Below are 26,647 nucleotides of genomic sequence, written 5' to 3'. Positions count from 1 at the left end.
CACCAAGCTACACAACTGTCACACACTTGCAGAGGGCCTAGGTCAGTCGGTTGGAGGCTCCCTAACTGTTGGTTCAGAATCCATGAGTTCCCAGAAGCTCAAGTAAGCTGTCTCTGTGGGTTGCCCCTTCATGACCCCCCATGGATTGTTCAATCCCTCCTCCCTTTCTTCAACAAGACTCCTGGAGCTCAGTGTAACCATTTCTAAAATGGCTACTCAGCAGCTATTGAACAAACCTAGAATATGTCTTTCTCCATCTTGCCCAAAGTGAAATGTGCATATGCAATACTTAATGACATTTGAAGTTGAAACTGATGAAAAAATCTACTTCCTGGGTAATACTTGGAATTTTAACAAAATCAAAATATTATTACCAAAGAAAAAGTATGATTTTAATGTGTAGAAGTTATATTCATGAGAATTACTAATAAGAGCTTAGTAAATATCAGGTAATATAATAAATTCCTGCATATGTGTCCATACATTTTATGTTTATAGCAGTACAGTGAGGTAAAGCCTGTCATCAACTCTTTTTTAATATATACAATTTTGTTTATTCAAGGAAAAGTATTTAAATGTAAAAATTACATTAAAATAATAAAGAGAATGACTGAGTAGTAGAAAGGTGATACCATTAATAGAAAAATTAATGATTTCACAGCAGTAGTCTCAAGAAGAAATACCCTCTGGAGGGGGAAAGGAATATAAGTATGCTGACTATAATCAGTCAGAATTTTGCCAGATAATCTTGTCATTATCTCTGTTTTAGTATTAAGGAAAGAAGACCCAAAGATCAATAACTTGCCCCAAAAGACACACTAGGAAGAGGGAAAGTTGGGATTTGAACTCAGATCCCTTGGCTTGATATATACCCTCTACAGAGTTCTGAGAAATATTGTAGACCCAAATATCCTTCAACAGCTATGCAAGTGCATTTATTCTTAATTTCGTTTGGGGAGACAATGTGGTGTGAAAATCAATGCAATCATCTGAAATGCTCTTTCTAAGCTTTAAATGGTGTCTCTTGTAGTCAGCTCCGTTTGAGATGTTTCTGATCCCTGATATTCTCAAGTGCTGCTAATACGGTTGCAAGGAGTTTTGTGGTTTCTGTAGTTCTGAACTTCCATTCTAAGTTGCATCACTTGTATTTACACATGGGTCATATGTTTCATTCTTATTTTTTAAGTTGTATTAAAATATTTTTTTCATACAGTATATTCTGATCACTGTTTCCCCTCCCTTATCTCCTTTCCAATTCTCCCAAATTGCACCCCCCAAACAGGTGAAAAAAGAAACAGAATAAAACAAAGCAAACAGAGAAAAGAAAAAGAAAAGAAAACCCAAAGAATAAAAAAAAGGAAAAACATGAGAAACACATACCCATGCAGGCACAAACGTACACATACATGCATACAAAACCCATAAAAATACAAAATCAGAAACTATACTAGATGAGCAGAAGACAAAAAAGGTAAAAACGTGCCTAAACAAAGCATTATGAGACTCAACATCTCCAAACATACCGTCGAGCTTGTTTTGTGTTGACCATCTGCTTCTAGATATTGAGCCTTTCTTAAGTGCGATTTGTATATCTAGTAATTCACCCTCAGAGAAAATTAATATTTCCTTTGTGAGAGTTGTCAGTTGGAGATAGCTTCTGGGTTAGGGTGAGGATTTGTGTGCACTTCCTCTTTCAGTTCTGGGACCCCTCTGGCTTGGACCTGCGCAGGCCCTGTTCATGCTGTTACAGTCTCTGTGAGTTTATATATATGTCAGTCCTGCTGTGTCTGGAAGGCATTGATTCCTTGGTGTCTTCCATTTCTACTGGCTCTTTGAATTTTCCTGTCTCCTCCTCCACACAGTACTCTGAACCCTGGGGAGAGGGTTTGATGAAGACATCCATTTAGGACTGAGTATTCTAAGGTCTCTTACTCTCGTATATTGTCCATTAGTAGGTCTCTGTATTAATTTCCATCTGCTATAGAAGGAAGATTCTCTGATGATGCTGGTAGACATCCTGATCTATGGGCATAGAATGTTGTTAGGAATCATTTTATTTCTACGTTCCTTTAGCATAAAAACAATATATGGTTTTCTCATAGGTTCATGGTTTATCTAGTCTCATGTTCTTGGCTACTTGAACAATGACAGGCATAGATTACAAGTGAACCTTAAATCCAATCATTTAAGAGTTGATTATCCCACAATTTTTTGCTACTATTACATGAGCATATCATGTAGATAGGCTACTACTGTAGACCAGCGGGCTTCGTAGTTTAGTTGGTGTTTATATTTCTCTTCTGGTAATAAGCAGAATACCTTCCTGAACCATGAGTATAGTCACCAGAAATGAAGGCTTTAGTCAGGCATCAGTCACAGCTCTCTGTGTTCAATGAGATATAGAAGTGTTGTCTTAACAATAGGGCCTTACCATAAGTTGGTGGAGAGCACCCAGTAGCCTTGAAGGTAGCTTGAGAATTTTGTGGTTTTGTTTTTGTTTTCATGATGCCCCTTTGGCCAACAACTCAGTTGGATGTAACTCTTCCCTGGTACTGGGGGTATCACTTGGTGTTAAGAGAGGTCTATTTGGGATTTGGTCTCCTTTGTTATTTAGTGATTCCATTTAGATTTCTTCTATATATGTGTATGCTTTAAGAAGCATTTACGGTAGTAAGTTTCTATATGACCCCTCAAGAGGCCTTTAGTGTTAGTTGTCCCTCTCTGGATTTCCTCCTTCCTCCTGCCATTAAGTGTTTCTTCAGGGTCTTAAGATTGCTTCTCTCAACCTCCATGCATCATAGACCTTACCTTCTTAAAAGTTGTGCTTTTCCTTGGATGATTACATCTGTTATTAACTGGAGTTGGTTCAGAATGCCAGTTAGCCATTATCTTTTCTAATTTCATTTACTCTCAGAAGAAAATACACATTCACAAACCAAAGGTGTCCCCAGGATGGTGTAAATGCAACTCATCTTGTAATGCTCCTTGCCTTTGCCCCAGAGCAGTGTATCTCTTCCCAGGTCACTGATTTGAAATAACTCATAAAGTGGCAGGTGCAGTTGGTAGTTGCCAGGTTGACTTGGCTGTCACAAATGCAACTGATTTGGTATACTCAAATGAGGTATCAAACTTTCCACTGCAGCAGTCTATTTAAAATCTTACCCAGAGGAATTCTTAGCTCTGAATATTACAAAATAATTAGGTTTGGATGGGTGAGTCACTGTCTAGAATGACAACTAGATACAGAGTTGATTTAAATGCACTATATACCAACCCATAAAAGATATATGAGGGTTTTGAGGTCATATCCAATTTTCTTTCATTAGAAGTTGGTATGAAATATTCCTCAGCCAAGCATAGCTATGAGTTATAAGCTTGTTCTGCTTCAGATTTCTTTCTTAAGTTCGTGCCCTTCTATAAAGCATTCTTGATGATTCTGCCTAGCCATTCTGTTTTGGTCAGTTTCCTTCCTTTCACCATTCAGTACGTCCTTGCTTTCTAGTTGATTGTGGAATTCTCCAAATCTTATCTCCAGTTCAAAATGTTATCACATGCCTCTATTTTTCTCTTCAGGATACTTGCTTCTCTGTGCTTACTATTGAGGAAAGGCTTCTGTTTATATTTGTGTGACCTTGAAGTTTCAATCTCTGCATTTGTCTTTACCTCCATCTGATTGGGTCACCCTGTGGGATGGTGACAAAGGGAATATTTTTACTTGGTTTTTTTTTTTTTTTTTGTTTGTTTTTGAGATAGGGTCTCACTATGTATCTCTCGATGTCCTGGAACTCACTATGTAGATCAGGCTAGCCTTGATCTCACATAACTCTGCCTGAGGCCTCCTTAGTGCTGTGATTAAAGTCTTGTACCACTATGCTTGGCAAAGGAACGTTTCAATCCAATCATTTTTGTAGAAAGAATAAATTACTAAATGAGAGCCAAGCTTAAAATAAATCTTCCCTCTTGATGAATGTTGAGCCCACACTTGTACATATGTGCATAGGTACACACATGTACAAGAGCTTTAATGCTATGGTCCATGTGTCATATAGTTAAACATCACTCCTGGCTTCATTGTTCCAGAATGCTTCTCTTTTCCCACTTCAGGACCAAAGTCATCTAATTGTATACTTCAAAAGTTCATGGCTAGCTCATTTCTGGCAGACAACACTTCTGTTCTCCATCACTTTAAATCCATATTATGTCACATGGTTTGGAAAGATTAAAATGTAGTAACTTACAGAGCAGCATACTTCTAAATTTTGTAATCTCAAAGCTCCTTAACATGACATTGCTGTAAAGTAACCCATGTGAATCCAGCTTATGCTTAGCAAGTTTGCTAGGGTGCTGAGGTCTGATTATGCCACTGGCAAGAATCTATCCTGTAAAAGGGCATGGAGGAGCTTTCTTCAGGATTAAATGTCCACATTGTCTCTCAAGAAGCAAAGTGAAGCATGTTTAAAAAGTGACTTCTAACACATTTTAGACATCTGCTTATTTTTTAGTGTTTTATATGAAGATATTTATAACTGTAATCACAAATGTAAGATATTTGGCTTAAAAACAGTAAATATATAGGTTTGGGGAAAATGCATAATGTAATATAATGATAAAAGTATAGATAACTCATTACACTAAGAGTGTTCTCATTCAAGTCCTAATAATTGCCACCACCTAATAAAACATGAATACCATGTTCTCAATATAACATCTTGATTTTCCAAGTAGTAAGCAAAATCTTTTATTTAATATTATAATAATTATTTCTTATTTGCATGCAGGGTATTTTGCATAATTCCTCAGCATCTAAGTCATTGAGTGGGAAATCTAAAATGATGGAGCCTGGTCAGTATTCATTAGAATTGCCCATAAGCTCAGCTGCTAAAAATCTGAAATACGACAAGTAACATACTTCATATTAGGTATTTTTCCAAGTAGAAAAGCTAGACATTTCATACATGTCTAAAACACTTGCATTTAGCTGTAAGTGGTTGAAGCACCAGTCCTTTACTAACTTATTGATTAAATGCATTAAATAATTAGTAATGTTTCTATTAACCAGGAATTAAAAATAAAGACAAAAGACTATCATTCTTAGCCTTATTCAATAAACCTAGAACAAAAATACAAAGTCTGTGTTGTTAACACCCTTGGCATAAGGGTTGCTGAAACATTACCTTGTAATGTTGAAAATATAATAAAACTGTCTTTATGCGCCCAATTTACACCCTCATTCTCATAGAAATACATCACCTACTTCTTACTACATTTTAAATATACTTAATAAATTCTTGTTGAGTAGATTAGGCATGTGTTGACTAGACATTATCCATTTTACAGAGATCTAACACACAGTAATAAAAGGCTTTATAGTTGGTATAGTGGCAGTCTTCCCAGGGATCAAGGCAATTACTTTGACATTATGTAGTGAGAATGACCAGATCAGTATAGCTGCTTCAGCAGTAAGTTTCCAGACCAGACATCTGTTTGGAAAAGCACCGCAAAACTTTATCAGGTGTTTTATTTATAATAGAGGGTAAATAAAACAGATGGCTCTCCCTGATAGAAAAGTAACAAATGGGCATCACAATTCATAGTATTTCATAATCAAAGCCAAGGTGGGGGCTGGGGAAGAGGACTTGAAAGTTAGTATCATACAGCTCTCTCTCTCTATATATATATATAGCACACCTACTGGACAAGTCTGCACCTAATATTTCAAATCATTTCAAATAGTACCAATCCCTGGTGACTAAGCATTCAAATTAATGAGTCTATGGGGCCATTCTTATTCAAATCACCACAGTCCACTCCCTGGCCCTCATAGGCTTGTAGCCATATCATAATGCAAAAATGCATTCGGTCCAACTTCAAAAGTCTCCATAGTCTTTTATAGTCTTAACACTTTTTAAAAGTCCGAAGTTCAAAGGCTCTTCTGTGATTCATGACAATCTCTTAACTATAATCACCTATAAAATACAAACAAAAAACTGATCACATATTTCCAACATATAATAGCACAGAATATATGCTACATTCTAAAAGGGAGGAAATTGAGCACAGAGGAAATACTAGACCAAAGACCAAAAACCGGTAGGATGAACGTCAAGTTCTTCATCTTCAAGTCTGAAGTGAAAGCACTCTGCAGATCTCCAACTTTTTTCCACTTTTTTTGACTGCAACACGCTTCTCTCTATCAGGCTGATTCCACACTCAGTCTGCAGGTTTCCTTGGAAGGTGTTTCTGATTCTGGAATCTTTAACATCTTGTGGTCTCCAACATAGTACTGGCTTCATAAACTTTATAACTTCATGCAATGGCCTCCCTGGGCCTCCATGCAAGGATATGGCTGACCTCAGTATCATTCCTTAGCTGCATAGGAAGAATCCATAACCCCTTTTTTTGTATCCTTCTTTCTAAAGCCAGAACCACTTGGATAAAGCTGCCATGTTCTGCTGCTTGATGAGGCTGGAACTTGGGCCTCTCCTTTAGTTACTTTTGTAACAACTTTCCATTGTTAATGGCTTCCTTTGCTGTTTAAGTTAGTTTTTCTTTAATTCCTTTTCACAAGTTGAAAACTTAGCTGAGTGGGGTCTTACCCTGAGGTTACTACCCCCTTTATTCCATTTAGCATCAGGCTTTTCTTTAAACTTTCCACGTTCTTGATCACTTAACTTAAGGTCATTATACTTCCTGGTGTGCCTTTTCTCCTCCAACTGTAGAGTTTGTATTTCTCTTTGCCTAGCTTGCCCCTTTTCATTATAGATTTGCCTAAGAATGACAACTATTGGCCTATTCTAAGTAGACACAGATCCCTTTCCATCTTGTGATATATGTCACAAAGCAGTGCTGTAAAATGCATTTCAGTCAACTCAGTAATATTTCTTACCAGAATGTTATAAGTGTAGTGTTATCATCAATGAAGTACTTGGCACCAAAAAAAAAATAATAATAATAGGTTCTGCATGTATGTCATAAAAGCAATCATAAATGAACTATGAACATCTGCAATAATGTGGGATTATAAAGTGTGGCTGCATCTATAAGAAAGCATAAATATTCATTACACTTTCCATGTGAAATGGACCCCAATGTCCAATAATATGTTCATAGAAAATTTTAGTGGTTTATAACATTATCCATAACAAAAACTCTTTATAAAACAGATGATAAAATTAATGAGGAAACCAAAAACTAGCAATGCCTTTGATTGTTATATTGAAATGTAAAAGATAATTTAGGAAATAATGTGGTTAATTCAATTTTCTTAAAAACAAAAGTCAGGATATTTAAGTAGATTTCAGTTAGCTTTCTTTTTTATTGTTTTTATGTTCAAGTTTTTCCATTTTTAATCTTTTTTGTGTTAATAAAAATATAGCAAGATAAAATACACATTAACACATCAGAGTTGGGTAAGACAAACAAAGAAAAGTAAAAGAGCCCAAGAAAGAGCTCAAAATTCAGAGACCTACTCATTCACACACTCAGGAATCCCATAGAAACACTCACCTAGAAGCCATAATATATATGCAGAGGACATGGTATAGACCTGTGCAAGCCCTGTGTATACTATCCAAGTCTCTGTGAACTTATAGGAGCTTTGCTCACTTTGTGTGAGGGCCTTGTTTTCTTGGTCTTCTCTATCCCTTCTGGCTTTTATATTCTTTCTGTCTCCTGCTCTACAGGGTTTCCTGAGTCTTAAGGGGAGGGATTTGATAGAGACATACCATATAGGGCTGGGGTTTTCAGTCTCTCACTCTCTGCATAATGTTTGGCTGTGGTATTTGCTACCATTTGCTGCAGAAGGAAGTTTCTCTGATGATGGATGAGCAAGGCATTGACCTATGAGTATATTAGAATGTCATTAGGAGTCATTTTTGTTGCTAATTTTTTTTTTACAACAACAGTATTTGGTTTTATACTATGTCCCTGGGCTATCTAGTATGTGATAATTCTTAGTCACCCAAGCAGTGTCAGGTATGTGAGCCTTCTGGTGGAGTGGGTCTATGTTAAATCAGATATTGATTGGTGACTCCAACAAGCTTTGTACCACCATTGTCATAGCATATCTTGCAAGCAGAACTCATATAGCAATGGAAGAGAATTGCAGTCCAGTTTCCTTTGTGAATATAGGCATAAAAATTCTCAACAAAATACTTGCAAATTGAATCCAAGAACATATCAAAAACATCACCATGATCAAGCAAGCTTCATTCTAGAGATGTAGGGATGGCTCAACGTACGTAAATGGATAAATGTAATTGACCATATAAACAAATTGAAAGATAGAAATGACATGATCATTTCATTATGTGTAGAAAAGGCCATTGACAAAATCTAATACCCCTTCATAATAAAAGTCCTGGAGAAATTATGGCTACAAGAGACATGCCTCAATATAATAAAGGCAGTTTACAGCAAGCCCATAGTCGAACAAAAACTTAAATGAAGTTTTTTTTTTCACAAAGCAATTCCACTAAAACTAGGAATGAGACAGAGGTGTCCATTCTCTCCATACCTATTCAAGATAGTACTTGAAGTCTTAGCTAGAGCAAGAAGACAACTGAAAGATATCATGGGGATACAAATATGAAAGGAGAAAGTCAAAATATCATTATTTACAAATGATACAGTATATACGTGACACTACTCTAAAAATTCCACTGGGAAACTCATAGCTTATAAACACTTTCATCAATGCAGCTGTATACAAAATTAACTTGCAAAAAACAGTAGCCCTCCTATATACAAATGACAAATGGACTGAGTAAGAAATCAAGGGAACAACACCTTTCACAATAGACTCAAATAATGTAAAATGTCTTGGGGTAACTCTAAATAGGCAATCCAAAGACTTATATGATAAAAACTTCAAGACACTGAAGAGAGAAATTGAAGAAGGTATCAGAAGATGGAAAGATCTCCCATTCTTTTGGGTTGGTTGGATTAATATAGTAAAAATGGCCATCTTACTAAAACCAATCTACAGATTCAATGCAATCCCCATCAGATTGCCTCATAATTCTTCACTGGTCTTTAAAGGCCAATTTTCAGCTTCATATGGAAATACACATATCCCTACACAAAGAAGACAGGATAGCTAAAACAATCTGAACAATGAAAAAAATCTGTGAAAGCCATCACTATCCTACTACAGAGCTATAGCCATAAAAACAAAATGGTATTGGCACAAAAACAGACACATCAATCAAGTTGAAGACTCAGACATAAATCCATACATCTATGGATACCTGATTTTTTATATAGAAGCCATAAATATACACTAGAAAAAGACAGCATCTTCAACAAATTGTGCAGGTCAAACTGGATGGTGGCATGTAGAAGACTCCAAATAGTTCTATTTTTATCACCTTGTACAAACTCAGCTATAGATAGATCAAAGACTTTACTATAAAATCAGAAACACTGAACCTAAAGAAAGAAAAAGTAGGGAGTAAACTTAAACTCATTGACACAGAAAAACATTTTTTAAACAGAACACTATTAGTAGAGTCACTAAGATGAAAAATGAGACCTAATGAAACTGAGAAGATTCTGTATAGCAAAGGATGCCATTATTCAGATGAATCAGTAGCTTACAGAATGGGGAAAAAAAGGTTTTTCCAACTACACATCTAATAGAGGGCTAATATCCGAACTACATAAAGAACACACACAAAAAAAATAGATATCAAGAAAATAAACATCCCAATTTAAAAATGGACTACAAATCTAAACAGAATTCTCAAAAGAGGAATCTCAAGTGGCTGAGAAAGGAAGAAATGTTCAACATCCTTAGTCATCAGAGTAAATCAAAACTACTTTGAGATATCATCTGACACCTGTTATAATGGTTAAGATCAATAAAAGAAGTGACAGCTAATTCTGGTGAAAATGTGGAGTAAGAAAAACATTCCTCTGTTGCTGGTGGGAATGCAAACTTGAACAACCACTGTGGGAATCAGTGTGGTACCTCCTCAGGAAGATGGGAATCAAACAACATCAAGATCTACCTATACTGGTCTTGGACATATACCCAAAGGATGGTTTATGCTATCACAGAGGCACTTGCTCAGTCATATCCATTCCTGCTCTATGCATAACAGCAAGAGTGTAGAAACAGCCTAGATGTTGCTCAGTAGAAGAATGAAAGAAGAAAATGTAGTACATATACAAAATGAAGTACTCTCAGCAGTTAAAAACACAAAATCATGAAATCCACAGGTAGATGGATAGAACTAGAAAAAAAACATCCTGACTCAGATAACAAAGACAATTATGGTATATATTTGCTTATGTGTGGATATTAGCTAGTAAGTCAGTGATAAACCTCCAATTCATAGACCCCATAAATGTTAGGTATAGAGTAAAGTCTAGGGAATGCAGATAGATCTCTCTAGAAAGGAAAATAGAATAGATAGTTGTGGTAGACAAGGGAGGGTAGGAGGGGCTGAGACAAGAGGATCACATGTGAAGGGGGAGAGCAGAATGGAAAGAGGTAGGGAATATGGGGAGAGAGAACTAAAATGAAGGGCCATTTGAGGCATAGTATGGAAAAATAATATAGTAGAAGCTTTCTAAAAATATATTCATATATGAAGGGAATATAAATGAAATTTCCAAACAATCAGGAAGTCAGAGTTCCAGTTGGTCTTCAGAATGACATTACTGTTACTAGCATTGGGTTACATCTAATTGAGTTATTGGCCAAAGGAGTCCCACAGGAATCCTCAAACAACCCAGGCTCATACCAAGTCCTTGGGTTGCTTTTCTCAAACTGACAGCAAGGCCCCATTGCTGAAGACAATACCCACATAACTCATTGGACATGGAGGTGCTGAGCTGGTGCCTACATAAAATATGTATCCTATGTTCTGCTGTCTTTGATACAAGAAGGTACTCTTCACACTACCAAAAGAAAAAGATAAACACTAAGGCAGCCACAAACCTTTTGATCTACAATGGTGTCTAGCTTACTTTCAAATGTCTTAGAAACATTAAATTATTTTAACTTTCGAATGTCTTAGAAACCTCAAATTTATTTTAACTTTAGAATGTCAAAAACTAATAATGTAGCCATGCTTTACTTGATTATTCAAGGAATAATTTTTACTTAGAATATTATAATTAGTAATAATATCAACAATAATAATAGAATGCACTTATTAAAGAACTTTTATCATTCAGGGTAGAGTGCCAAGTATTTTCTTTGTTGTCTCAATTTACTCTTTATCTTTTAGTTGCAAATGATTTATATTCTGACAAAAGGAATCATAGGAATGATAAAAACCTCAAAGAAGGCAAGATAACTGTACAAACACTTCATTTAAAAGAATGAGAGCAATTCTGTAGCCAACAAGAAACTTGCAGAAGGGTTAATGAATCTCTCTCATCTAATTTTACATGCAGATATTGGGTCTCATAATAATTTTAGTGTGACATTAGAAGAGCAGTTGAGGTCATCCATCTACCAAGAAGAATATCCTGGCATTTTAAAGGTATTTCCATTCTCATGCTCATTTTAATAAAGACCTACTACACTAGCAGTGAAAATCCCTACTATTTAGTAATAGCATAAATATCTTTTGTTTATCACCTTGTTATAATATGAATTATTTGTTTCAGCAAATATAGGCTTCCTTGAAGAGGATGGTAGTCCCCCCTACCATCTATATGATCACTATACCTACTATTTGCTGCTAGTGAATTGAAAAGAATTTCCAGTGGATTTTATAACCATAATATTGTGTATGAACAATGGTTACAGGCATGCTTTCTATTTGTTTGTTTGTTTTTTTAATAAATGGGGATTTTACAATGTTCCAGCAGTGGCACCTTATAACTAAGGGCATTTGTTCCCAGAGTCTCACCACAGCACAGTTTCATTGAAAGTCTCGAGAGCATCTTAACTCTTAAAATGTTTTTTTTTTTTATACTTTGTTAGATATAAGCCATGTGTGAGTTCTATAAAAGACATACATTGTGATAAATAGATTGGAAAGCTGGAGCTGTTATGTCTATTAAATAGATTATTCTCTGAAAATGTGTCTTCAAAAACCATGTGCTCCTCACCCCCCATTAATATATGCTGTGGATGTCACTCTATATAAATAAAACACTGATGGCCAGTGACCAGGCAGGAAGTATAGGCGGGACAAAGAGAGAGGAGAATTGGGGAAACAGGAAGAAGGAGGAGGGACACTGCAGCCACTGCCAGGATAAGCAGCATGTGAAGACGCTGGTAAGCCACCAGCCACGTGGCAAGGTATAGATTTATAGAAATGGGTTAATTTAAGATAAAAGAACAGTTAGCAAGAAGCCTGCCATGGCCATACAGTTTATAAGTGATATAAGCGTCTGAGTGATTATTTTATAAATGGATTGTGGGACTGCGGGGCTTGGGGAACCTGGAGAGAAGCCCTCCAGCAACAAATGGCGCCCAACGGCTCGAGTTTCCACCTTAAACCTGAGAATATTTAATAACCAATTCTAAACAGAGCCAAAACCAGGTTCCCGCTTCTTGTCTCATATGGGCAGCTAGATGCAGCAAAACGCGGGTTTGAACACTGGCGGGTTCCTGGCGTGTGCGTTTGACCGGCAGTATGGCAGGAATGAGGCGTCTGCCAGCGGCACATTACGCTGTGTGGTAGATTTAGTCTTTACTAGTATTTAAAAAAAAAAAAAAAAAAAAAAGGTTTCTGGGCTACACGCTGCTTTGATAAAAGCTTAGACCCACTATTTCTGAGACTTGATGACTCCCAGAGCTGGCGGAAAACATACCACTGCCATGTTGGGAAGCTGAAGTGGGCGGAGCCAGCAGCCACAGCGCTGTTTCAGGCTTAGAAGGATGCAGTTTAAAGCAATAGGCTCACAAAAAGACTCATTCAGATAACATCGTTTACAATGTGTGTAAAATATATGTAGGCTTGAAAGAGACAAAAAAATTAATGTAAAAAGCCACATAAAGATGAGTATTACACAGACAATCTGGATTGTGTTGTCTTTGGGATTTTTAACTGCAAAAAAACATTTGATCATAAAAGATGTTGAATTAAACCAATATGTGTATTTTAAAGGTAACTTGACTTCAAAATTTGGATTTAAGGATATGTTGCTTTGGAAAAGAGGTTCTGCTTTTGTTTCCACAGAAAGCCAGAGGCTATGGATTTGTTCCATATTAAGATACATCAGGTCTGACCAGCCAAGACCCCCTGAAAGATATCCGATGACACCATGGCCCAGATGATCCAACATCCAGAACGGTTTCAAGGCAACTGGCTCCCACAATACAGCCTCAAGGACTACCCCATAGGCCTAAAATTTTCTTTGCGTCCCCATAAGATACAGCGCCCCCCTCCAGCAGGAAGTAGTAAGAGATGCTACGCCCAAATTCCCAAATATACCAAGCTGGCTTTAGAGGTGGAATTGGCTCACTCCCCCTCTAAACCCAGACATATTGCTTAAAAAAAATGGTTAAGATATTCTTGTGTGCCAAATCAGAAGAGCCCTCTGGTGTGGGACAGAGAAAAACCAATATTTTTATTTAAAACAGGTTGATTATAAATGTGATCTCTTTCTAAAAAAGAAAAAGGGGATATGATTAGATATATAGGAGGATATGGAGATGATAAGATAAAAGGGTAGATTAATGAACCTACTTTTAAAGAACAACTTGTTTAAAATGTTTTACATTGGTATAGATTTTAGTTTATGTTTAAAATGTTTTACATTGGTATAAATTTTAGTTTATTGATACAAACTTGAAGTTAATTTTGTTATACTGTATATATATATATATTTCTATTCTTGTTTGAGGTATTATGTTTATGTAACTCATTTAAAATTGTAATGGATAATTAAAAATAGATTAATAATTAGTCATCTATGATAATCATATTTGTAGCCATGTTAGTTAAGTTTTCTAGGTATACATAGATATATTTCAGATAGATAGGTAATCTTCAAACACTTCATAGACCTGGAGAATATGGCATTTAAATAACTTAGAATTCTGTTGACATGAGACACAATTGCTCCTGGCTGCACCAATTGATCCTGAGAGAATGTTGGGCTTCTAAGACATTTCCATTTGGAAGTTTGTCTTTTGGCACAAAATGGCCTACTGGGCAAAGAACTGCCCTTGCCTTGATGGCTGACAGTACAAATGCAATGCTCTCCTTTCTGGACAAGCGGGACACAAGGAAAGCGACCACTGTACTCTGCCAAGACAGGGTAAGATGGTCTTTCAGAAATCCTGCTTCTGAAAATGGTCTGTCAGATACTCTAGGCCTATAGCCAATTTGAATGCACCAACTATGCTGAGAAACATTAGGTGACTGTCCAGGCTGCCAGCTGTCTTGGTCTACTCTTGCAAGATTCCCAAAAGTTGCTTGCATCCATCTGCCATTTCTCAGGTACCATTATGTTCCTTCTCAGGTCTTTGATGTGGTTGAAAACTAGATAGTTGTAATTTCCTCAGTTATGATAAAAGATAAGTTAGATATAAAACCTTAAACTCACAAATATAAGATAGATAGGACATCTTCTTTAATATTGTAACTATAATTCTTGTCTGGTAATTGTTTTGTTATATGTAATTTTACCATGTTAAAGTTAAAACCTTCCTTTTTTTAAAAAAAAGGAAAAAGGGGAAGTGCTGTGGATATCACTCTATATAAATAAAACACTGATGGCCAGTGACCAGGCAGGAAGTATAGGCGGGACAAAGAGAGAGGAGAATTGGGGAAACAGGAAGAAGGAGGAGGGACACTGCAGCCACTGCCAGGATAAGCAGCATGTGAAGACGCTGGTAAGCCACCAGCCACGTGGCAAGGTATAGATTTATAGAAATGGGTTAATTTAAGATAAAAGAACAGTTAGCAAGAAGCCTGCCACGGCCATACAGTTTATAAGTGATATAAGCGTCTGAGTGATTATTTTATAAGTGGATTGTGGAACTGCGGGGCTTGGGGAACCTGGAGAGAAGCTCTCCAGCAACAAATATATTTCCATGCGAATAATATTTTAAAATAATAAAATGAGGTATTATTGGTTTATCCATATCAGGTTGAATATTATGCATGTATGTATTTAAAATCACAAGTCAAATATTGTGCATATATGATTTAAAGTCCCATGTTGAATATTTTGCATGTATGCATTTAAAGTCACAAAATTTGGGTATGTTTTGCACCCAGCATTTTTCTTTCCACCTTTGTTCATATATGGGAGATTAATGTTTGTGTGTGTGTATGTGTGTGTGTGTGTGTGTGTGTGTGTGTGTGTGTGCATGTTGGTGTGTATGTGTGCACACACACATGCCCATCTGCAGGTCCATATTCCAGGGTTTCTATGTGGAGGTTAGAAGAGTACTTGTAGACATAGGCCCTTGTTTTCTACACGTTTGTAGTAGGGCTTCTTCTTTGCTGGTATGTAATATTCACTGGGTTACCTGGCCCACGAGCCTCTGAGATTCTTGTATTTCTGCTACCCACTTTGCTGTAGGAGTACTGAGATTACAGCGCATTCTGTCGTGTCTATTCAAACTCATATATTCACACTTTCTTGTCAAGTACTTTACTATCCCCCAGCCCTCTATATTGCAGCTGAACTGAGAAAACAAATGACTCTATGAAGTGTTTAAGAGTAACCATATAGCTGATATATTTAGAAGTAATTGCTTACGCATGTACTTTGAAATAGTATCTTCAAATATGACTTATATTTGAAACTAATCTTCAAAACAGCCTTTATTTTATTTCTTTTTATTTATTCTCCTCTCATACAGTACACCCTGACTGCAGGCCCTCTCCCTCCTTTCCTCGCTGTTCTTCTGTACCTGCCCTCTCCCCCAGATACACTACTCTTCCGTTTCCCTTCAGAAAAAAGCAAGCCTCCCAAGGATATCAAATGAACAAAGCATAATAAGATGTAATAAGACTAGGTACATACTGTCTTATCAAGACTGAACAAGGCAACCCCAGTAGGAGGAAAGCGCTACCAAGAAGGAGGAAAGGGTTACCAATAGCAGACAAAATTCAGAGACAGCCCCTGCTCCCACTGTTAGGAGTCCCACAAAAATTCCTAGCTAGAGAAACACAGCATGTACGCAGAGAGCCTGGTGCAGACCCATGCAGGCTCCGTGGTTGCTGCTTCAGTCTTTGTGAGCCCCTGTGAGCCCTGGTTAGCTGATTCTGTGGTCTGTGTTTGGGTGTACTTTACCCCTCTGGCGACTACAGTCCTTCTCCCTCTCATGCGTGATTCCTTGAGCTCTGCCTTAATGCATGGATGTGGGTCTCTGCATCTACTCCCATCAGCTGCTGGAGGAAGCCTCTCTGAAGATGACTGGGCTAGGCACAGATCTATGCTTACAACAGAATATCATTAAGAATCATTTCATTCACTTCTTTTTCTTTTTGGTCAGTTATTTTTGGTTCTACGCCAGGTCTCTGGGCCATAGGAAGCTAGATGGTCCCAAACAGCATTTGTAATGGTTGTATTGGTGTGTGTGTGTGTGGGGGGGCATTTTAAAGTTTGTGCTATCAAAATATGTAGAAGTACATATTTAAACTAGATCTGAAAACTGCAGATTTAGCTTTTAAGTAACTATTAGTAGCATAAATATCATAATGTTCTATACTCTGTAATTAATATAGTTATTGCAATTTATAATACTAACCAACCTGTGCTAAAGTACATAATTTACATGTGAAATTTTGCTCACTCTCAAACAAATTTATTATGGTTTCATTTGATACATGAGAAAAGTAACGTATATAGTTGCATGATTACCTGACAGCATGTGATTAGGAAAATAACATTTCTTTAAATTATGTGGTATGTTACTGAATACAAAGTATTCCAGATTTCTGTTTTGCCTTGGATGAATTTATATTATTATGCTCCTTTTAGATTTGTAGAAATAGACTTCTCGAAAATTTAAAGGATTTATTTAGTCATCCACTTGGAAGAGCCAGAATGAGCTGAGGCCACCAGAGTGTTGTTGGGGACATAAAGAAAGATTGCCCATTCATTAAGACTCTCCACTGCATGTTAGTCTACAAACTGATTTTATCCCAATTGAAATCAATTGGTTAGTTATAGATATTACATTCTGCAGGTAGTTAAATGGGCACACAAAGAATTGTGAGTCACTCCAAGTCTTGAGGTAAGGACTCACGGATTCTGCCTGCCAGTTCATCTCCTGTCCTCTAACTCATCAGTTTAGGATCAGCAACATATGTGATGCAATAATATATAAATAAATGAAGGATATTGATAAACTGAACTCTAGTGTAGCTGCAGTTTGGTTGCAGGAAATAATATAGAAACTGAGAGTCTAAAGAGATCTGGGGATTTATAATAATCTGTAATTTGTTCTGTGTTTTCCTGGCTTCTCATTCCATGTTGACCTTAACATTATCTCAATGTTTTATAATAGCTTTTCCAATTTGCAGTCAGTAATTTCTTTCATCTTTCAATCTTCCCTCCCTCTGGATGTCCCTGTTAATAATTGAGCATCCTATGTGATAAACAATGAGTATGCACAGATGCAGTATGCACAGTGAATGCTCATGCTCTTATTCTTCCCCGGAATCCATTTCTGAATGTGGAGTTTGTTGTTGCTGTTTTGTCATAGGACAGAAGCCTTGTCACCCTTGGCTCAGCTTCTAGTTCTAAGTGGTCAGAGTTAAACCCTACTGGCAGATTTCATGCCTAACAGACTGACCAAGTGGACTCTTCCTTTTCTAGTACTTCCCTTGGCTGGGTTGCTGAAGCATTGTGCTAGCTAACTTTATGTCAACTTGACACAAGCTAGAGTTATCTGAGAGGAGATAACCACTATACAGAAAATCCCTTCACAAGATCTGGCTGTAGGACATTTTCTTAACTCGTGATTGATATGGGAGAACACAGCCTATTGTGAGTGGTGCTTTTCCTGAGCTGGTGGTTCTGAGTTCTGTGAGAAAGCATCATGTAGGTCATGATGAGCAAGTCAGCCCCTCAATGGGCTCTGCATCAGCTCCTGCCTCCATGTCCTCCCCCTTGCTTGAATTCCTGTCCTGGCTCCTTTTTCTGATGGACTATATATAGTGTGGAAGTGTAAACCACATAAACACTTTCTTCCCCAATTTGATTTTGGTCATGGTTTTTCATCATAGCAATGGTACCCTGACCATTCACCTGAGAACTTAAAGTGACTCACGCCAGATTTTCTTAGCAGCCATGTGCACTTTGCCTCCTGGTCTGAGCTTGCTGACCTCCATGTGCATTGTCACCTGGCCTGCTGTATATGGTCCAGGTCTGGAAGGACCAAATAGTTTTCAGCTTACACCTACTAGTAGTGCCACCAAAGCTCTGACATCCCAGCTCTTTGCAGCATACGACCTGCTGGGATCTATGCAGCTAAATGCCCTTTAATGGTCCTCTGTGTCACTTCTGCTTGCTGCTGGGGTCAGCAGCCTTTAGCTGTGTTGTGAGGGAAATTCAATGTATTTCATTAAGGACAATAGGGGCAATATAATTCGCTCAAAGCATCCATAATTCCCAAAGGCAGTAATTGTAAACAAGCAATTAAAATATTGTTATAAGAATGTAAATGAAGCATAGATATCAATAGTATGGAAAGTGTATATAATAAATGTAGCTAAAGGAGGTTCAATATTTACCTAAGGAGAAGAACCTTTTGTGAGCTATTAGAGGATTATTAGTACGACTTTGCTGGTTGCAGGGGGCAGGTGTCTATCTTCAGAAAGGCAACCATTTGTCCTATGAGTCATCACTGAGGAGGATTGTAATGGACTGGGTTTGTTTGCCTGTATCACTGGATCTTTGCCTATATTTGTCAAGAAAGTACACTGGCATGATGAAAAGGGACTGCTAAGTGCCACACCAGGTACTTTGAAAGTCACCCAGTGCCAGGCTCAAGCCCATCTTTGTCCTGCCTTGGTTGGACGATTGCCCACCAGCCAGATCTGGAGAAGGGGAATGGGTAGGGCACAGGCAGGACCAAAGGCAGATCCCACGCTGTCCATGAGTGTTTTAGGGAAAAGACACCTCGGAGGCTGTGTCAGTGGATAGCTCACTTATTCAGAGGGAGCAAGGGACATTTATATGCTAGGAGGAGTGTCCGGTTGGATCCATGTGATGGTATGTCATTGGTTGGGGCAAGAACATTGAGGGAATGTCCTTTGCATACTCAATTGCCAGGAGAAGGAACCTCAAAAAGTCATACAGGAATCCAGCCTGGAATGTTTCAGTGGTGAGATAAACAGCAACCAGTTCCTCCTTGGAGATATGTGTTGCTACTTGTATCAGGCCCTCAGGGAAGACTAACTGCTGGGGGCTGCCTGGGCAAAGTGACAGAACAGCCAAACTCCTGCTGTTCTCAGGATGAGAACACCTGGGGCTTTAGGCATGCTTCAACCCCTTCTTAGCTTCAGGCCGGGGCCCACAACCTAGAAGATATCAAGGGGCATTCAGTGAGCTTAGAGTTCAGGGAAATTTTATCTTGTCTTTCAAATTAGCATATAAGTACAATGTATAAATAAACAAGTGAGATGAAAACAAGGTAAATTTGGGGAGTTGTACTAGTCTGTTAGGAATAAAACAGCAGAATATTACAGACCAAGGAGTTTAAAAACAAAACATACTCACAGTCCTTGAGGCTCAGTCAAAGTGTCAATGGGATTAGTTATTTTGGAAATTTCTATTCTTTGCTTGAGGTTGATGCTTTCTCATTCTTATTAAATTTTCTCTGGGCATCCATATCTCTGGCCTTATCCCCTCACATAGATACCAATTTTACTAGATTAAGGCTTCACTCTAAAATATCCTTTTAAACTTTTTATTTCTGTAGGTCATACCTCAAAATAGAATTACATAGGAGCTTGGAGATTCAACAAGTGAATTTGTAGGAAACACAAGGTTCTCCTTGGAGGATCCCTCAAACTCATGTCTTCCTTTCATGGAAAATATATTTGCTCTATTTCAAAAAGCCTTAAAAGTCTTACCATTTCATCAAGTCTGAGTTTGGAAAACTATCTTAAAAGCATCTAAAACAGATATCAGGGACATCAGATTAAGCCCCTCGAATGGAATTTCTCTCCTCCTGTGAGCCTGTGGGGGGGGGGGTTGTTTACACATTTTTAACATAGAATGGTGAGGCAAGTAGAGATACCCATTTTCCTGTCAATCCAGGAAAGCCGAAAGAGGTAGGAGTGATGGTTCAAGGCTAATTGCTTTAGATTTTATTTTCACAATATGATAACTTAATTTTTCTGTCCTATAAAATCTCATGTCTTAAATAGAATCCCATACCTATGATTTCCTCTGTGCACACTTTCATAGTCAGTGTTCTATTGCTGTGAAGAGACACTAGGACCAAGACACTCTCACAAAAGAAAGTATTTAATTGGGGCTTGTTTACAGTTTCAGAGGTTTAGTCCATTCTAATCAAGGCAGGAAGCTTGGCAGCACTCAGACAGACATTGTGCTGGAGAGGAGCTGAGAGTTCTATATCCAGATCAGCAGGCAGGAGGTAGAGAGAGAATATTTTCTGCAATTATTTTCCATTCCCTCTGGCTCTTACAATTTTTCTGTCCCCTCTTCTACAATGAGCCTTGGGAGGCTGTGGTGTGATACAGATATTCCATTTAGGATTGAGCATTCTGAAGTCCCTTCATCTCTGTGCACCGACCAGTTGTGCATCTCCGGATTAGCCACTATCAACTTCAAGAAGATTTTCTGATGATATTATAATTTTAATTCATTGGGAGTTACTTCTATGCTGTATCTATTTTGTAGAGTTGTAGCAGAAGGTTCTCTTTCCTCGACCCTATGGCCGGTCTAACCACAGGTTTATGGCCCCATTATTGGTATCAGATATGAATTTTAACTTGTGGAGCAGGCCTTAAAGTCAAGTATGTGATGAGTAGGTTCTTACTGTAAAGTTTTGGAGGGCAACCCAGAACATTCTGAATCCTGATTTTTATACCAGTACTGAGATCCAAACTCACCTCCACATATTTGTGCAGGAAACACTTTTGACACTGAGTCGTTTGTCTGGCTTCTTTAGGCATGTTTTACCCTGTCTCTACCCACTACCAGAGCATGGACTTGTGGAAGATATCAAGTTTTGTTTTCTTTAACTTTTCCATGTTTTTAACATGGTGGTATGTGTATAATGTTAATGTGCTTTGCTATTTGCTACCTCTCATATAAAATGATAGTAAATCTAAAGATGTGACTGAATCTGTTAATTATTTACTCTTTGGCACAATTCATGGATAATGCTGCGTAATTCTTTACATAGTGTCACAAGCATAGGATTTCTTCTTGTTTAGACTGGATGATGTTAATAGTAATGTGTGGGTTCAGGTGTCAACCTTATCCATCAGTTATAAGTTCTCCATTAACCCATCACAAATTATATTGACAACCATTAATGGCTGCAACTTAGATGCATTATGGAAACACAAGTTTTGCGAATATATTTTTTATAATTTTGTTATTTTCTGCATTTATTAACTCTATTCCTCTGCAAAGAAGAAATTTTGTAATCAAATATTTTATGCTAGAAAAACAAGATCTAAGCCTTTTCTACTTATTACTATACTACTTTGATAATCTGTGGAGTAAACAATTTCCAAATGACCACAATGTTACAGCTAACAAAATTCAGACTGTAGAAAAAAGAAACTATGGAATAAAAATCTCCAGTTCCTTCATATAATAAACGGAAAGAGGTTAAAAAGAAAAAGGAAAAGGAGGAAGCAAGAACTTAAGAATTTAACAGGCTTTAATAGCCTGTCACCTAGTAGCTATATGTGAATTGTTTATTAAATGACTTTTCTGACAGTTTTCTACATTTATTCTTCATTTTGCTCATGTGTTGCATTGTGTTTATTGATTTGGAAGGAAGAATCTTCTCCCTACCTCTGGTATGAAACCAACTTGATTATGATATGTGATTTTTTTGATGTGATGTTGAATTCAGTTTACTTGTTGAAGATTCTGGTGAAGTTTTGTGGGGCTGTTGGTACACAGTTGTGTTGTTATAACCTTGTCTGCTTCTGTTAACTTGGCAATGTTAACATAGCAGGAATTAGAGAGATGTCCCCTTTCAATTCTTAGACTAATTTAGAAAGAATTGACATTTGCTATACTTTAGAAGATTTTCTTCTTTAAAAATATTTTAAAATAACAAGAAAGGGCTTGTCATAATAACAACAAAACTATTGTCATGAGCTGATAATAAGAGAACGTGCTAAGTAAATGTTTATTTATGGCCTTATGACTTTTGAAATCACACACACACACACACACACACACACACACACACACACACCATAAAGTTAATTTTGAGAAACTATGCAGGGCAAGAAAATTAAAATAGCAATCAGAGTAGCAACACATACTTGTAAAATGAGTTTCTTAAACATTTATCTGTACTACTTTCATATCAAAATTAGCTTGTACCAAACTTGACAATATCTCTGTTGTGTTCTTTCCTTCTTAGCAACCTAGAAACAAGAGTGAAGCAACCTCAAACAAATGTCAGCATCTAGCAAACTTTATGGTACATGGTGATTGCTTTGCAAACACTCACTTCCAGAGTAATGTTTACAGTACTAGTTTCACACCGAGAGGCTTCCAGGCAGGAATTAGCCATGTGAAAGATGAAAAGCATTTAGTGAAACTGATAATGAAAATGGTTTCAGAGGAAAAAAAAGTCAGGTGGTATGGAAAGTTCTGAAATCTAGGTTTACATACAGCTACTTAATCTTTCCTGGCTGTTCATATCTTAACATATGATGGCATAGCAGTTTTCTCTGTTTTGTGATCCTTTTGTTTAGAAATTGTTATTAAAGTTTATGATCACAGTTATGATAGAAAACTAGTGTGTTTTTATTGTTAAAGAATCATTAGATCTTTGCAATACTCAGAAGTGAAAAATGAGCATTTATGATTCATTTCTTTAATACTCGACTCATTCTGTATGGGTACTCTCCGCAATGCAACTCTCAGAGCAGACTGGAACACTAATTAGGGGTCCAGCTTCCCTTTGATGTTGACAGCAACTCTTATTAGTATTAATGTATATGGAAGAGAGAATAGGTCTTTAAATAATTTAAAAAAAAAGCTTTGTGTGTTATGAGCACAGACATATGAAAGATTTAATGATGTGACTTTTACATATTTATATAGCGTGCACATAAACACACACTCATGTATTGTATATGACTATGTTTGGGGGGCTAAATGAAGCTCATAAAGTTTCACCATTAATTATGTTGACAGGGAGTATCCTTTTGTGTTGATTCATTTATTCCTAGAAATGGCTGTAGCACTTCTCAACAATGATCCTCCTGATTTTCAAACTATGTCTCTTCCAAGACTCTTGGCTAAGATTTCCTGAAGTGTTGTAGCTATGGGAAACTGAACAAGCATATGTGTGCCTTTACGTGTCAGGCATGTGAGAGTGTATATACTCTGTAGACATATTTCACAATACTCAATCTTTTCTTTCTTTTTTTTTTTGGGGGGGGAGGCCTTTTCTTTTTTGTAGATACTGTGAAATACAGCCACAATTCTTCTTTGGGCGTAAGTGACTTAGTATGTGATTTTAATGTTTAAGTCCCAAAGTAGTACTTGACACAGAATAAGCAAAGGTTGTGTGTCATTTCCCGAGTGAGAAGCACCAGGATTTTGTTGGTCAGAGGAAGGTTTTTGATTATAAGAGGTCTTTGTATTTCAATGACCAAGTAATATGTAATCTACATTTATGGCTTTATATGTGGATTGTTTAACTTCTAAATTATAACTTAAAGAAAATTTCAAAAGTAGAAAGATAAAACAAAATCCTAAGGAGGTTTTCATTTAAGGAACATTGGTTTAATACTAAATTCTTCTAGGATGTTTTTCAACTGGTTGAGATTTAAGACCTGAGCATTTCAAATTTCCTATACGCATAAAATTTTTTTTTTCGTTACAATACACTGCCCCTGAAAGGCAGGCCTGAAATGGTTCGGTAAAGCCCCCTTTGAAGGACTCTGCACAGGTCAAGGAATAAACAAAGCTGAGGGGCAAGGTCTTTGTTATGCATGAAGCCGCTGGCCATTTCAGAGCAGCTCTGGGTGTCAGGGAACCCAGTGGATGACAGATGGTGTGACTGTCCTTGCAAATTTTTCACCTTAAAATGACAGCCTCTGTGGAGATAGCCTGTAATCACTAGGGAAGGCTCCCCTAAAAGCCCCTTGATAATTACACGAGGAGAAACAGTTTTTATTTCAGGTATAGCTCCGGTCTCTTTTGATATTTAAGAAAGCTTGGATGTTTGTAGCGAAGAAAGGCAAGGGAAGAAAAATGTCTCTGTTCAAAGAGCAGAGTTCCCCTCCACACAAAGCAGTACATGGGGAAAGCATAATCAATATGCTTTCAGAGGCTTCCTTTTAAGTGCATATACATCGTTCAGTTTGCTGCACTTTAAGCCTTTAACCAAAACTATCTTCTTTGACAGAAAGACAGTGTGGACTATGTAACTGAAGCAAATTCCTTTCAGATAATCAGGCTATACATGTTATCAAAGAGTAGTACATTGTTTTAAGTAGCTAGCTTTAGCCATTTAGTCACTGTGTGATTAGAAGTTTACAATAGGTCTTTCTCCATTCTCATTTTTCTCTTCCTTACTGAATTTATATGGATGAAGGGTAGGGGAGAATTCTGTAACTTCATTAAGAATTCTGTATTTATTCTGTGTTCCAAAACAGTTAATTATGTTGCTTATTTAAAATTGGTAAGGGAAGATTATTAAAATTCTGAGTGACAGAAAGAGGTTTCGAGATTATGTGATCTATAGGTTTGCCATGGCAGACAGCATCGTAAAATTAAGACATATTAAAAAGGCTAGGCTAATTCTGAATGCAAACAATGTTTTAGCTTGATTTCGAGGACAGCCATTGCTGTCATCTGCTCTTTACCTTCACCTTCATGGGCTATAACGTCCTCTATAATACACTATGGTCTAAAGCAGGAATCAAGGAGTAGGGTAAATTCACAACAGAAGAATCAATAGTTCATTATTTTTATTACATTATTTGTATGTTCCTTTAGTAACTTCATTAAATGTTAGAAAATGGAAAATTACAGCCAGACTGGGATCAATCCATTAAGTTGTTGGCTTATGCTCTTGAAGGAGATTTTTCTTTAGACTTTGTGTAATATGAATATAAATTTTCTTGGTATGACATCTGAGACAGCCAGAGTTACTAAGAGAAGTATGTTTGTGACAGGGATGAGTCAACCTCCATGTATGTCAGGTAGGCCAATTTTGTGAGTTATATTACACCTTTGATCACTCATTGCTCATTTTATAAGTTCTCATATTAATTAAACTCTCCCATGCTATACTCTCCTAACCACATTCCTTGAAATACGGGTGAGGTTCAGTTGTATTTTGTGGTGGAATATTATTTTTAGGAAGTGTAGACATGATTGGGTCCATTAGCTCTATGTAGAGGTGTGGTGGATTGAATAAGAATGACCTCCATAGGCTCACACTGAGTGGCACTATTAGGAGGTGTGTCTTTATTGGAGTAGGTGAGGCCTTGTTGGGGAAAGTGTGTCAATGGGGGTTGGCTTTGAGGTTTCACAAGCTCAAGCTAGGCTCAGCTCTCTCTTTTCTTGCTGCCTGCAGATCCAGATGTAGAACTCTGTGTTCCTTCTCTAGCACCATGTTTGCCTGTGTGCTCCCAGGCTTTCTGCCATGATGATTATAGACTAGACCTCTGTACCTGTAAGCCAGCCCACAATTCAATGTTTTCCATTATAAGAGTTGTTGTGGTCATAGTGTCTCTTCACACAGCAATAGAAACTGTAAGACCTTTGACTATGAAAATTTAAAATTAGGATAAGGAAGAAAGAACAGAAGGCAGAAGAGAGGAGGTGAATGTATTGAAAGGGAAGGGAAAGAGAGGTGAGAAAGAAAAATGTGTAACTTCCAAAGTCAGTCAGCTCTACTTTAATGTCTTAGTATTCAAAGTTTGCTATTTTCTTCATCATTATTTTTTATTGTGTGATCACTTGCAATATTTTAAAAACTCACAAAATACAAACTTTTACAATGGTCTCCCTGAAGTCTAAATATTATCTATAGAATGATCACCATGTTTTTATCACTAAATGGAAAAGTATGCTCAAACAACACAAAGGAATTGAGAGCCCACATCTCTGCCAAAGCTAACCTAGAGGTCCACAGTTCATTCTCTATTTCACGTTCAGTGGTCATATATTCTGTCTTTTTCATCCTTCTGTTGCCAAAGTAGAGTACATGGTCTCATACATCACTAAAGAATTATATAATTATCAGAGAATTTAATATGCTAAAACAAACTGTAGTTAAACCTGGAGGAATGAGATGCAGCATTTTTCAAGCTGACTTGACCATTGGTCCATCTATATCTCTTCTGTAAATAGCTCACAGAACTTCTAGACCAGAAGAGACTTGGGGTAGGATGGAGTCCTGGTCTTTGTCATGATTTCTTTGACTCATATCATTGACAAGGGATATAACAGAGGGCAGGACCAATGTATTCCAGGATTGCTCTTAACTCTTAGTCTAACTGTACTCTCCGAGTTTCCAAATCTCAAA

Source organism: Peromyscus maniculatus, chromosome 2, assembly GCF_049852395.1.
Source record: "Peromyscus maniculatus bairdii isolate BWxNUB_F1_BW_parent chromosome 2, HU_Pman_BW_mat_3.1, whole genome shotgun sequence".
In the NCBI taxonomy this organism is placed as follows: domain Eukaryota; kingdom Metazoa; phylum Chordata; class Mammalia; order Rodentia; family Cricetidae; genus Peromyscus; species Peromyscus maniculatus.
The sequence above is the reverse complement of the archived record's forward strand: the minus strand, read 5'-3'. Positions refer to the sequence as shown.